The sequence below is a fragment of the Natator depressus genome, chromosome 4 (assembly GCF_965152275.1).
Source record: "Natator depressus isolate rNatDep1 chromosome 4, rNatDep2.hap1, whole genome shotgun sequence".
NCBI lineage: Eukaryota > Metazoa > Chordata > Testudines > Cheloniidae > Natator > Natator depressus.
In genome coordinates, this window is record NC_134237.1 from 24,803,857 (window position 1) to 24,818,817 (window position 14,961).

General features: G+C 39.2%; 1 protein-coding gene across 2 annotated transcripts in view; it reads left to right on the forward strand.

The window, feature by feature from the left end:
* Positions 1-14,961, forward strand: part of BMPR1B (bone morphogenetic protein receptor type 1B) — a 350,045-nt gene that overhangs the window by 56,511 nt on the left and 278,573 nt on the right. For both annotated transcript variants that reach the window (XM_074950638.1, XM_074950637.1), the window contains exon 2: positions 13,261-13,331. The gene's annotated coding sequence lies outside the window, so the exon portion shown is untranslated. The remainder of the gene's footprint in view (positions 1-13,260; positions 13,332-14,961) is intronic.

The window sequence follows — 14,961 nt, forward strand, 5'->3', positions numbered from 1 at the left end:
TTTATTTCAATTATAGTTACATTGTTTTGAAAAAATAATCTTCTCTTGATATACATGCTTGATTAGAACCCATCTGCATTAACAGGATGTATGGCTGTGCAACGTGAGGGCACAAAGTTGCATCCCTTTGTTTTGTTTATAATTTGAGTTTAATATTATAAAACTTCATTTTAAGAAATCCTGGTTTTGCCATTGGTATTCTATGCAGTTTTACTTATACAAAGCATAGATTAGGTGATTTGAGAAGTAGCGTATGTATAAAGAGAGATCAGTAAAATTGGAACCTGAGCAAAACTAAACAGCATTTTTCATTCAGAGGGGTGTTACTTTGCTGAAGGGTGTGTATCTGTGTGGTTGAGCTACAGTGGGATGGATGTGAGCTTATGGGCACAGCTGCATGTATTGCGGTGTGACCCTTCAATTGGTAAATAATATACTAAATTATCTTTCCTTTCATCTTTGTGTCAAAATGCATTTTTCAGACTAATGCCTGAGGTCAGTTGAGTGCTTTTTCTAAAGAACTTTGAGAAACAAGTAGGTTGTATTTGAAAGGGAATAAAACTAGCAAATCATTAACATCAACAAATATAATAAAACATCTAGAAAAGGAACTACTCTATTATTGGACCATTCTGCATGTTTATTAGAGGGCATTAGAATGTCACATTTTAAAAAAAAGCTTGGATAAAACTTCAAAGGTTTTAAATTAACATAGATTTTATTTAAAAAATTAAAATCTGAACTGAGACAAAATGAAGAAGAAATCTAACAGAGAACCCCCTTTATTTGAAAATATTAAATGTTCACCCTGTAGCATCCAACAGCCTTAGAGTTTGAATATTGGTGCCTCTTCATAATGTTTGTAAATGGCTACCAGACTTTCATGTCAAATTATAGAATAATTATATATTAGCCAACTGGTGCAACATTCAGGATGTTGTACTTTTTATAAATATCCCTTTGCCTTCTAAGAAACACAGCTCTGTTCTGGGGAACTCATCTGGAAAGAGTATTTCTTCGGGGATATGGAGATCATGGGCAGAATTCCAGCTATATGGAAAACCTTTGGAATGGAGACTGGCAAAAAAACATCAGGAGGCAGGAAGTTTTGCATAGGTCATTTTTTGTAACCTTTGTCTGACGAGCAAGAGCTGCAAACATGTATTGAGCTTTTGACCCCAGATTGTTTAGCTGAAATATTATACACTGCTCATGCCCATGAAAAACTTTAGTGGGATAACACTTGATTCTAAACCTTCCCAAACTATGAACAATTTCAATATATTTTAATTGGCTTGTAATTATCATTATTTTGTCTGGAGCCCTTAACATTCAGGAACCTTCAAACCCCAAAATAAACCTTTAATGGTAGGAGGAGAGGTATGTTTGTCTCTCTCAGTAGGGTTCAATCCAAAAATTACTTTCTGTTACAATGGGGTCTGATGGAGGATAGCTGATTCCCCAATAAAGGGCAGCAGGAAGCTGAAGAGAGGGGTGAAGCTTAGGAAATTGTGGCAGGGACTGAGGAAAGGCAGGGAAAAGTAGATGAGTTGCCCCAGCTGGGAGGGCTGGGAGAAGCCTGCTAAGGCAAGAGGGAGGAAGAGCCTGAAGACTCTGCTCCATCCAGCCAGGTAAAACCTGAAAAGTGGTGATTGAATTGGGACCCAGCTCTGGAAAGGAGGGTAGGGGAATGACTCCCTACCTAAGGGAGAAAGAGACACTGAAGTGGGGCTGGGGCTTGGAGGACCAATGTGTTGACTCTGAGGACTGAATGAACTGGACCCTGAAAGGGGAATGTTTTAAATACAATAGCCTACAGTTCTTATGGGACCCTGAAGAGAGGAAAACAGATGGGGTGCTGCAGTATGACCTCTAACTGCAATGGGGTGCTTGGGTGGCAGATGACCCTATTACAAGTAGCCATATTAGAGAACTCCTTTTTAATTCTTTTGATTCAAGCTGATGAAGTCTGGGCATATGTGATGATGACGTGCCTTTTGATTCTCATGTAGCAGGTGATGGATCAAAATAGCAGTTTGGATACATAGAATGAGAAAAAGGTTCTTTCTTGTTTTTCCTCAGATGTGGAAAGTGCAGCAGATGATGTGCAGTAGGTGGTGAGCTGGTTAGTTCTAAAACAAGATACTGAAACAGATGATGGATTAAGCATGAAAGAAGCAACTAAAAAGCCTCTGCTCTTATTTAAATTGGTGGTAGTAATTTAAGGTGCTGTAAATTAGAAAAAGAGGGAGGCATTTTGTGATTGTTTTAATTATTATGCTGGATTTTTAACTTCTTATTTTTCAATACATCAGAGTGAAAGGAACTGTAATTCTAGCTCTTGATACTATGTTCAATCCATTTAGATTTTTCTAATTATTCACAAACAGGCCAAAGTCTAAGTGAGCTGCTAACACTTTCGTTACATTGTTGCTTTCCACCCCCCTTTTAAGTTATGATTTCTTTCCTGTTGTAGCTGTCATGTAAATTGATAGCTGGGTCAACATATTTAACTGTTCCTTTAATCTTATTCTTTTAATGAAAAGGGTTTCTGCACATACAGAGGCTGATCTGGAAATGATTTGGGGAGCTTGCTTTTTCGGAAAACGGTGTATTTTTTTAAATAAGTATAATGCAGTCTTGGCCCACTGTGTCAATAATTAGTTCAAGGAGACTTAAGCAAAGAAGTTATTCCTATTGAGATACTTTTTATGCAGGGGAATACTTATGTAAAACTGGTGTCACTAGGTTAGAGAGGCTTAACTCTAAGGGTTGGGGGGGGGGGAATTTATGGTGGCTCTTTGAGTCTTTGCCCACGTGCATTCCACTTTTGGTGCAAATGTGCCTCATGCACATGAGATTGGAATTTTTGACCAGCAATTGGGATTGTACCTGCAAGAAATCATCTTGAAGAGCCTAGTTACTGTAAGGTAATTGTGTGTATGTGTGTGTGTTTCAAGTTTTATAGTCTGGTGAAACTAGATTTCGATCTTGTAGTCAGTTGTTTCTTCTAAAGTTAGGAAAGAAGAAAAAGTTATTTCAAAAAATCAGATATATTAACTAAAATGAATAAAATCACTTTCTCATGTAAATATTCACTTGCCATTCCCAAGCTCCTAGAGGAAATAGCCACATCCTCTTTGATTATATAGGCATTTTAATGAAAATTTCTTCCTTAGTATCTAAATTCAGCCCCTGAAGACCAGATTGGTACCAACCCTCCCGTTTTTCTGTCCCTGTAACAACTGCAGAGTGAAGACTTGTAGCACTCTGGATGTTGCCATTCTCTTTGCTCTTACTAGCACTTTTTTCCTCTTATGTCCAACAGGATCTGAGTCTGTGGGCCAGCAGATAGGTGTTCTTCTTTCCAGAATAAGAGCATTCTGGTCTTAACTGCCCAGCAGAAGGTCCAATAGTCTGTTAAAGTGCAGGAAGCAATACACAGAAACCAATAGGCAGTGCTCCATCCTCTGCTAGTGAAGATGCCCTAGAAAATCAGGAGAGATTGAGGTCTTTCTTGTATCATTGTGTCTCCTTGGTCTTGAAGGTACTGATTTCATTGCTGTCTCCTCATGTAGATGTCCCAGCCATGGCTCTTGCTTTGGGACAAACTATATCAGAACCCAAACCTCTTTGCACAAACCCACACAAAGTAAATCCAGCTGTATAGAAGCTGATAAATTGATTTCCCAAAGCCTTCAGCTGCTTCCCTGGGATTGTTGTTTCACCCTCACTCTAGAAAGGACTCTAGTTCCAATGTTTGTGAATGAACCAGGAGCATATGCCTTTCCTGCTCTTGAGTCTCTGCTGCACTGTGGAATGTTTTTCTCTAGGGTTTTGAAAAAGTCAAAAGTCTTTGTCAAAGACTAGGTCAGAGACTCTTCGGTGTACTGAGAGCTTTGAAGCTGATGGACCTGTGAGAAAAGTTGATCATTCATTTTTGTATTTATCATTTCCTTTGAGATTTCGGGCCATTCAGACCTGTTAATCAGACGTGTGGCTAAATGGAGTCATAATTTGGTCCTTTAGACCCTCATCATATCATCTGGAAGAGATGTCTCTCCATTTTCCTATCAAGGTTTCCGTCCAAACCGCAGTCATGTCTTCCCACATCAATCATGAAATTTCTCTTTCTTCATCATGTCCCAAGTCCTAGCATCCTGAAGCAGTTTTGCTACACTCTCTCAGTGCGGTCTCACCAATGCTGTGGAGATCTCCTGACACTTAAAATGCCAGAGTATTCAGGCCAGTCACAGGATTTCTTCCACACAAATCTCTGGCCCGTAGACTGTTAAGAGCATTGTTCCTTTTTCTAGCATTAATTAGCACAATTATCCCTTTTGGCTGTCTAGCCATCATTGAATTATTCTATTTGGGTTCACCTTTTTTTTTTTTCTTTTTAAAAGGCCCTTTGCCAAAATGCTTCTGTTTGGTAGCGGGCACTTTAAATGTGGATGGGACAATCATCTGTAGCTCTAATTAAGCCGTTTTGTATCTAACTGTTTAAAGCTGTTTTCCCCTCTCCTTTTCCTTTGGCTTTTTCCCTGAATTGGTCATGCATCCTAATAGTCAGAAATGGGGGTCTGGGTAAATAGGTAGTTGATATTTTTTCCAGTCTACTGCCTCTTAGTATTCATAATCTTATGTGGTTAGTTTAAGTGTATTTCACTAAAGTAATCAGATATGATACATAATATTACTCAGAGACAACACAGCTAGATTCTGTTCTGATTTATGCATCATGAACAGGATTTTAACTAGTGTAAATTCGAAATGGAGAATTTAGGTATACAGGTGATTACACCTCAGATGCATATTCATCAGACTTTTCATTCATCCTAAATGGCCCAGAGCTACTGTTTATGAGATGCACTAAACCAAAAGAACACTGCTTGACCTGTATCCAAGGATTTGTATGTATTGCAATTCGGGTGGGGGGAAATCCTAGTCATCTTATTTGCAAAGATGATCTTGGAATTACCATGAAATAAAATAAACATGGATTCTTACAGTGCCATTTAAAGAGTCACTATTCAATACAGAATCACACATTACAACTTAAGTAGTTCTTAAAAATGAAATTACATTTGCCATTAAAAAAAAAAAACAACTGCAGTTATTACACACTGTCTGAGATGCCTTTGTTTTTCCCCAGTTCTAAATCTTTCTTCTCTTGTATTAGAGAGTATTGTATTTTATTATTCTACAAAGCAGTCTGAGCTCTTATTTGCAGTGGATTTCAGTTGAAAACAAAAGGTTCATATTTCATATTGGATGTTTTAAAATGGGTACTTATCACTCTAATCCGGTGAGGGGAAAATGAAATTCAGTTGAGATCAGAAAAGGCTCAGTTTGTGAGTGCCTGAATGGAGTAGAGTAATACAGAAAAATAGTGTGAGTGAGAAAGAGAGAGAAGGGCTGGGGGAGGCTTCACCCACAGAAGTACTTTCCTCCTCCCTGAAAATCCGCTGTTAATTTTAGTACCTACATATTCCAGAATCACATAATCCTGGGACCCTCTGATCTGCCTTGGGAGTGAAGGCGGGGGCAGTTGTACTGTAATCCAGAACTCAGGGCCTCCCTCCCCCCGGATCTAACATCTATGTAAATAAAGTGAAATGGGAGGGGCAGGCCTCAGCGAGCAAAATGTACAAGGGCCCCAGATTTCTCTCAATGGGCCTGGTTCTGCCACTTTAAAACTTAAAAAGGTGCTCTGAAGTGTGTGCCCCAGGTTGCACCATAGCATGGTGAAATCCCATTGTCCTTCCTGTGAGAATAGCTAATCTCACAGGAATGAATGCATTGATTCAGTTTCAGCTGAAATTCTTTAACTGAAGCAGCTTGTTGGTCCTTAATTAGAAGCACTTGTCTGCTTCAGTTCCTGCGCAGAATATAATTTTTTCCTTTCTCTAGGAGAACACACACATGCTGACCATTCACAAAGTATTCAAATCATCATAGCTTTGTGTTCTAGAAAGAACCAGTATCCAAACCGCTGTTTAAAAAGTGAGTTACGCTTTTCTGAAAGATAACGTGACCCCACAGAAATCCACATGCTAAGTATTTGTATACATATAGTTATTTTTTCTTACAAAACTTCTCAAGAAGGACAAAGTCTCTTTGCCTTGCAAAAGCGACATCAAATGAAATTTCATCTTACTTATGTTGTAGGACTTTTCTGTACTTTGCCTCACTTCAAGAAGTTTCCTGACGGATTCTATTCATTTTCTCAATAGACTAAGTACTACTGATTCCAAATAACTTGTTTAATTATTTTAAAGCTATCTCTGTAATGATTCCAAGCTTTGCCTCTTCCTCAGCATTTGCCTTGAAGGCCTGATAACTTTCTGTTATTAGCTGAAGAGTCTTTGATCCTGTAGGCTGCCTCGCAATGTATGCTTTTTAAATGGATGGAATCCTTTTGGAAGACATGTTGTGAAAAATGGAGTAAGAAAATCATGAAAATACTATTCAACTGCACTGAAAAATATTGCAAATTAAATACACAATAAATATTAACCTGTGGCAGAAATTAGCTTCCTTATCTTTTGAAACAGAACATTTTAACGATTAAGTATGTTTTTTTCCAACTTTTTGGTGTAACAGAGTCTAGGGCCTAGAGTAAACTGACAGTTTACTCTAGGCCCTAGACTCTGTTAGCCAGTGTTAAATTTTAAGTTTCTGTCTCTGTTCTTCAGGGGAGATTTAAGGGAATGATAAATTGCATATAAAACACTCAGGAATGTGAGTGTTTTATATGCAATTTACAATAAATAGTGATTGAATTTAGCTCAAGTTCTTATAGCCAGTGACCTCTTTAGCTTCTTCCACTGTGGTCATACAAACCCTTCTCTGTACGTTATGTACTGATGATACTGGCCTGAAATGTGGCTGCCAGAACCCAACAACAGTCTACTAAAATAAAATGATCAGTAAAGCACAACATACATTGTGCTGCCCTTTCTGTGCATAGAAACATTGCTTCTTCTCTGAGTTGTTTGGCTTTTGGAGGAGTAGAGGGAGTGAAGGAGTGTTCCTTTAGCATCCACCTGATCCATTTGTGAAATCCAGGGAGAAATGTATGCATCTTGACCTAAATACTTACGTGAGGTACCTGACAACAAGAATCTTACCAAAATCAAAAATGCAGGTTCTTGACAGATTTTCCTACATAGAGTGTGATAGGGACAGTAGTGGGGGATTACACAATAAAATAAAAAGTGTATAAATTCTTTAAAAGCTACCTATTTTGAAAGCCCCTATCTGGAATACCCGGTGTCAGGGGAAAGAAAGATAACACAATAAAGCCACTGCTCTCGTCTATCTTGATTTTTGCAGTATATACATAATTGTTCACATAATTTTATGCTAATATAGTAGGGATAAATTCTGCTTGAGGAATCCATTTTGATCTAATTAACTTTGAAAGTGATGAAACAGTGTGTCTGAACCCTCACTTCATATAAAACTTTTTATTTCAACACTCTTTAAAATCACCAGCCTGTATCAAGAAGAACAATCTATAGTTTTCATTCCCTTCCAATGCTCTGCTGCCAAGGTTTGTATTTTTTTTAGGTGGAAAACAAGTTTCAACTGTATTTGTTTGAAGATAAATAGCTGAACCGGTGTTGTTTAAAGAAACACACAATAGATTGAGTGTTCACAGTGGATTTATTTGTGCTCATAGAGATGACTTCAGAGCTAACTCGTAGTCTGCTTAGTCCCACCACTTATGTGTTGTGATATAATTTCTTAAATCTTGAAACACGCCCCCCCATAACAGTGTGTCCATTGTGTATGTTCTCTTCTAATGTATACATGCATCACGCCAGTTGCTGAATTCTGCATTGCGGAGGGGAGCAAAGGAAGGTGCAGGAAGATCCCAGGAACTGTGGAAACGGGGGAGGGGCATTGTAATTTGTGTTGCAAATTTCCTGCTCCTCATGAGCCTGTGGAGACACATTGTGCATGAGTAACACGTGACTGGAGTCCCATGTGAGGAAGGTGAAGCTGGGGAGCTGTCGCTCTCCAGGCATTATGCCTCCTAAGTAACTCAGTTTAAATTCCTCCAGAGAAATCTATGGAAATTACACTGGTAATGTAAACAATAACTTCAGCTCCATGTCTTCTGCCTTCTTTTCGGGGGGGGGGGGGGGGTCATGGTATGCAAGAACACCTGCATGCAGGGAGATCCATGGCTGTTTGGTGAGCTGTGCTGGTAGGAGGGAGTAGGGAAACAGTGTGGAGTGACTGCCTAAAGACCTTCACTGCAAATATCTGTAGAATTGGGAGCAGGCTCTGTGTAACTTGAAGTTTGCACCTTCTGTCTCTTCTGAGTAGCTGCTGCCCACTCCTGGCTGAGGTCAGAATGCAGCAGTAACTGAGTTGGATCTCATGGGATTTTTGGGAGTACTGCTGTTCTTCTACCCCATTGTCTTGCAAGTTTTCCATGAAAAGGTACGTTTGGCCCAGGGCATGCATATTATACTTATTGGAGTTGAGATCTTTATTGAGCATTGGAGGTTACTGTTCAGCCCAAAGAGCAGTAGTTTCCCTTACAAACTGAAAACTCTAATCTACCATATGTTGTTTTTATTATACTCTTACAAAGTGTTGTTTTGTCCTAAAGGTGTTGCACCTTCAGTTACCTTCTTCTTAACTTGTAACTCGTAGGGTCATAGCCCTAAATGATTTGGATCCTCTCTGTTGAGATGATTGTGAGAGTGATCCTTTGTATAATCATGGGGGACTCAGCCAAGTGTTCTCAAGAAGATATGGAATTCATTTCATTGGTTCACCAGAGCCTGGATTTGACAGTGTTTAGATCATGTTGCAAGATACACACAAGCTCAGTAGTGGGGAGAGACTAAGTGACACTGGGAGAGAGTTTGTGAGAAGCTGCAAAGGAGATTTTAATGGAGCTTTTCCAGCATGAGAAGGCTTTGTTGGTGCTGCTGAAGGTTCCTTTTTAAGGTGTGTGTTACAAATTTGTTTTAAAACCAGCTAACACACTTACGATGTGAAATGTTCACAGAGTGAATAAATCTAAATACAACTGTAAAAGCTGTGGCAGTTTAATAATAATAAACCTAGATGTTTCAGCATGTTAGGCCTAAATTTTCATAAGGGGCTAGGGATGTTGGTGCCAAACTTGAAAGTCTTGCTAAAAGTCTTGATTTTTTTTCTTTTTTTCTTTTCAGAAAGTGTTGAACACCTATTCTGAAAATCAGGCCCTTTAGTTAGGTTCAACACCCCAACATCAAGGCACACAAAACTTCTAGTAAGTTTTAAAAATGTAGGTCATTAGTTATTCTTCTGATTGTTAAGAGAGGCTGGAAGCTATTTTACAGCCTCAAATACAGGCCTACCAGACTGCTACAATCACAAAATGAGGTCACTCTCTAGCAAGATACACTTGCCATCAGTGGGTGACTGTATTAATTAAAAAAGAAAAAACCTTTCAAACTCATTTCAGCAGTTTATTCTCTCCACTTAATGAAAAGAAGGTTTTTTCATTTAAGTTTCAGATCGCTGTCATGAGCCAAATGCGTGGTGTTTTTCTTTAAATTACATAAAGTAGGGTATGGAAACCAGTCATGGGGCACTGAGGATTAGCTGTATGGGCTATAAACCAGTTGCAACACTTCAGAATTTCTGTATAAAGATGATGATGGTGTCAGATATTTTATAACCAAAGATGTTAGCTAGATTTTTCTCCTTTGCTCTCCCAGCCCCCAACTCTGACAAAGTTAATTTCTTCTTCTGAACAATGTAATAGAACAGCTGCTGGGTGCCCAACTGATAAACTCAGACTTCAAAACACGCAGTTTTAAAACCAAGGACATGCTGTTTGAATCAAGTGATTATCAGAAAGCCACTTCTTTCCATGTCTTTTGTGGTAGTGCTGGCTGTTTCAATATTATGAAGGAGGTGATAAATATTTGGTTGATGTTTGGGGCGGAAATGAGGGAGAACCAATCCCCAGGCTTTGAATGTATGTTGATATGTGCAGCACTACTTCAGATAAGATAAGCAGTGGGCATTGTGAAAGGGTTTAGAGAGGCTAAATGAGTGATGTCAGCTTCTAAGGCAATACTGTAGTGGTTCAGGAAACAGTTATATGAATCAAAAGAAGTAAAAACCTTGGTTTTACTGCCCCTCATGACCTCTCTTTTCGCCATATTCTACTTCCCTTTTCTCCATACCCTCATGCGCTCATCAAGATGCTTCTCCTCAGAATACAAGCATGCTTTGGTTTCTCCATCCAAAGTCCCTCCTCCCTTCATCCTGCCCTCCCACTGAAATTACCACTCCATCTCCCTCCTCTCATTTATAAACTCATTGACTGGTCCATCCTTCTCCAACTTTGTCCTTTGTACTCTTCAAACTGTTTTTCACTCTCTCTCCAGACCTCTGATACTGCTCTTGCTGAGGTCTTTAGTAGCCTTTTTACGGACTTCTAATCCATTCTCAGGATACTTCTCCATTCTCATCTTCCTTGATCTCTCTGCGGCTTTTGATACTGTTGACCTTCCCCCTCATTCTTAAAATATTTTCCTCTGACTTTCTTGAGTCCCTACTTTCCTCGTTTCCTTCCTACTTTGGTGTCTGTTCTTCAGAATTCTGTTTAGTGAATCCTCTTCCCCTCTTTCACTTTCTCTGTGGCACCTGCAGGGCTCCATCCTTGGCTTCATCCTACTATCTCTCTGCTGTATTTCTTTAGGTGATCTCATTGCTCACACGCCTCCATGTACCATCTTTATGTTGATGCTTCTCAAATCTGTCTTTCCTCTCCTGGTCTGACTCCCTCCATTCACACCTGCAACTGATCCTGCCTCTGACACCCCTTGCAGAAAAGTACATTTAGCAGGGCCAAAACTTACCTCCTTGTCCTGTCCTCCCTCTCCCTTCTCTCTGTTACTGTTGACAACATTATCATCCACTCAGGCCTATAAACGTGGGTGTTCTCTTCAAGTTTGTCCTCACTTTAGCCCATGCATCCAAAGCCATATCCAGATCTTGCTTCTGCTTCCTCTGTAACATTTTCGAGATGTAGCCTTTTTCTTTTTCTTGTGCAGAAATTCCGTCTCCATTTTGAACTTCCTCACATCCATGTTACCAATTTTAGGTGCATTCTCAAAATGCTGCTACTAAAATATTTCTGGCCTGTGGCTCTGACTATGTTGTCCCCTTTTTAGTCTTGCCATTGACTCAACTTCACCAGTGATGCTAGTCTAAATTGCTTATTTGTTCATTTTTCCCACTTCACATTTTCTTTCACGACTCCACACACAAAGGGCAACTAGTCCGCAAATGCATCTGTATATCCACTTCTCTATCCTTCTTCAGATCCTTTCTCAAGACCTACTTCTGTCAGGAGGCCTATGGTAAACTGCCAACTGATAATGGCTAGGCTGGTAGCCAGCAGGGACTGTTGATATTAATATCTCCTGTTTTATTTACATTGCATTTTTTTTTAAATCGGATTTAGTGAGCCTCTGTAACTACATTGTTACCTTTGGCCACCTTCTGCAACTCCCTCCATTTTGTTACACTTCCATGTCACATCCAATCTTAATGTAAACTGTATGCTCTTTGTTGCACTAACTGCCTTGTGTTTTGTGCATTCTTGGGGGCACTAACTGCCTCATACAATGTACTGTGTGTTTTTGGGGCCAGGGTCTGATTAGGGCCTCTTGGCTCTACTCTAATGCCAACAGTAGTTCCAGTAATAATCAGTGCTTAATTTGTGCCAGGGCTTGCCAGGGCTAAGCCTCGGCACTTCTCCACTTGGCAGTTCATAGCTCAGCACCTCTGGGCTTGCTGTGTCGGTCATGAAAGTAAAAAAAGAAATTGTGTGAGCCCTGGCACTTCTTTCATTACAAATTAAGCACCGGTAATGTTCTGTCATAATTATCTTGTGAGGCTGTAGTCCTGAAGCAGCCTCTGTGTTTTATTGGTGATTAGTTGGAGAGGAAGTAGTATGTATCCCTCTAGACAGATCTTGGACCAAACTGTAGCTTAAGAAGTATGCACATAATGACCAAACAGCTGTTTGGAACTGACGACCTGTGCTGCTATACGTTTCTGATCCAGCTCCCAGTCAGGTCTGTGCGGTTCTGCCATCATGGGAGCCAGAGAAGGCTTTGGTTTGTAAACCTTGTGAATTATCAGTGCTATAGAAATTAATGCAATGACATATATGCTGATTTACTCTGGACCTGTGGGGGCTGAGGCATGAAGGAACACTCATCCATTCAAAGAATACCGGATGAGTAGCAATGCATGCATTCTGCCAAGTTGTCTTGGAAGATGAGATAATAAGCATAAATTGCAAAATATAAATATTTCCCTCCCATAATTGATAGAGTGTTGCTAAATATTTTGCCATCCATGTGCTTCATTTTATCAAATGCTAGTCCTCAGGTGTCACATTTGAAATACTGTACTGACTATTTACAGTTAAACTTCTGCGTTACTAACACCTTGGGAATAGAGCTTGTTCATAACTCTGAAATGTTTGTAACTGAACAAAACGTTATGGTTGTTCTTTCAAAAGTTTACAACTGAACATTGACTTAATACTTAGAAACTTTATTAGGCAGAAGAAAATTCTGCTTTCCCTTTACTGTTTTCGTAGTTTATGTTTAATACAGTACTGTACTGCATTTGTTTTTTTGTTTTTTTCTCTCTCCTGCTGCCTGATTGTGTACTTCCGGTTCCAAATTAGGTGTGTGGTTGACTGGTCAGTTTGTAACTCTGGTGTTTGTAACTCTGAGGTTCTACTGTAACTAGCCATGCATAGTCCTTAGATTCTCCTGCAGGTGACATTATAGTTTTACATGGCTACAAGAAGACACTACAGGATAGTGGTGTAGGGGGGTGTCAAACAATTTTCATATGGTGGGCCTAATGACCACCTTGTGATTTGTAGTGTTCCAGTGTGGACTCCCTCTTATTCCTCTGTGTGGACAGAAATGTTCCTTAGAGCACAATGATGTGGTCTTGTTTCAAACAGAGGCTACATCACTGCAGACTAGCCAGGGAGCTAGAGCCCAACACACCTGTAGTGGAGACTCCAGAGTTGTACAGACAAGCCCAAAGATTTGCGGGAATCGAGATGAAACTGTTCTGTAGGCTGCATCTGGCCAGTGGGCCATACGCTTGACACCCTGGAACAGAGTCTTTTTTTAATGGTAGTAATATAATTACTACTTTCAGCACAGTGCCAATCACTTTTAAATTTTTCTTTGTTCGTAGGGTGGAGTTCACTTGTTTTGTTCCTGGGAGCTGAATAGGAGAAAGGGACATTTCAGGTTAACTTGATAAAGGTAAGACAACATCTATTGGTAAAGATAAAATAATATTCATTATTATGAGTTTATAGTACGTTTGTCAATGGAGGTATGTGATGTGAGGTTTTTTAACTTTGTGCTTTAGCAGTAAGTTAAAGTGAAGTATGTGATAACACAATTTGTATAATGAATGGAATGTGTACTTCTACCACAGGTATCAGTAAAACCCCTGGAGATAAGAAAGGAGGTGTAGATCAACATGACAAAGTGGATATCAATTTGTAACATGATTAATAACTTCTGGCATTTTCCATACTCCATTGAATTTAAAATATTGGCTTGTTCAGCTGTGGTTCTCTTCATCAAACATTTGCACAGACTGTAAGAGCTCTTGAGTTAGAATTCCATATCCTATAAGATACTTCTGAAAAAAACGCACAGAAACATGTACCAGTCCTTTGTCTTTTGGTGCATTAATGAATGATAGATAGTACATTACTTTTATACCCTGGTGTACCTGAGATCAAAAGTTGATTCTTTGTTCTGCAAACTAAGACATATATTTTGCCACTCATTCAAAACATTGATATTGTACTTACTTAGTCTGACTTAAATATAGCCCCAAATGCTCAGAATTAAATTGCTATCTCGTAAAATGTCAATTAAGTATAGTGAATTGAGGGGGAGGAGGGAAATCCTGCTATAGCAATAATGTGGTTTTTCAGTCTTTAGCATTGTAACCTACTGACGGTAAGGTCATACGTTCAAGTGTTAGTTTAGTGCAGGGGAGAGAGTTGTTGTGTTTTCTTGATGAAAAGGTGCCAGTAGTAATTTGTAAATTAACTAATATTGCCCAAATCTAGTCTCACTCTGGTGGAATTCATGTTGAACTACATGGGAATTTTGCCTGAGTCAGGATTTAATTGAGCCCATAGCGTGTACTTGCTAGAGTATATGATGTGATTGTTTACTGCAACGAAGTACCCATTTATACCAATATACTAAAATTACACATCTAAAATTTCGATACCTAATATACTAACTGTACTTGGTACCTAGTGTACTAAATTATTTGTATGTGACTAATGTGTGTCATACCTGTGCAGGACTCAATTACACCTTTTAATGCACAGGCCTCCATTGGGGGCATTGTGGATCTGATCTGTTCTAGATGTACAGTGGAAGTAACACTTCAGAGGATGCAGCTTACTCTCCTTTGTGCACCCAGTTAGCTCTGTTAGGGGTAAAGCAGTGCTCCTGCTTTCTTGTTTTCCCCTTTGGAGTGTCATGCGCCCCACGTGATGCACAGAGAGAGCAGTTCTTATGCCTTAGGGATAGCATTTACACTAAGCATATCCTGGCTACTTCTATGTCTTTTTTTTAAAGAGGTTAAATGGAGAAAAATTGAAACCATAAATACACTCTACATAGTTAAACTTGGCTTTACGTCCACCATTTCTGTCAGCATATTAAGAACATCTTTAGAGGAAACAATTTAATGTATTATTTTTAGAAGGAGCAAGACACTTATGGGGAAGTTAGATAATCCTTCAAATAGACCAATGAAGAATAATAGTGCCATAATCACTAAATTGCATTCCAGTACTATGGAGATACTATGATTTCCTTTGCTAATAAAAACCAAAAAATCCAGAGTTATATGTTT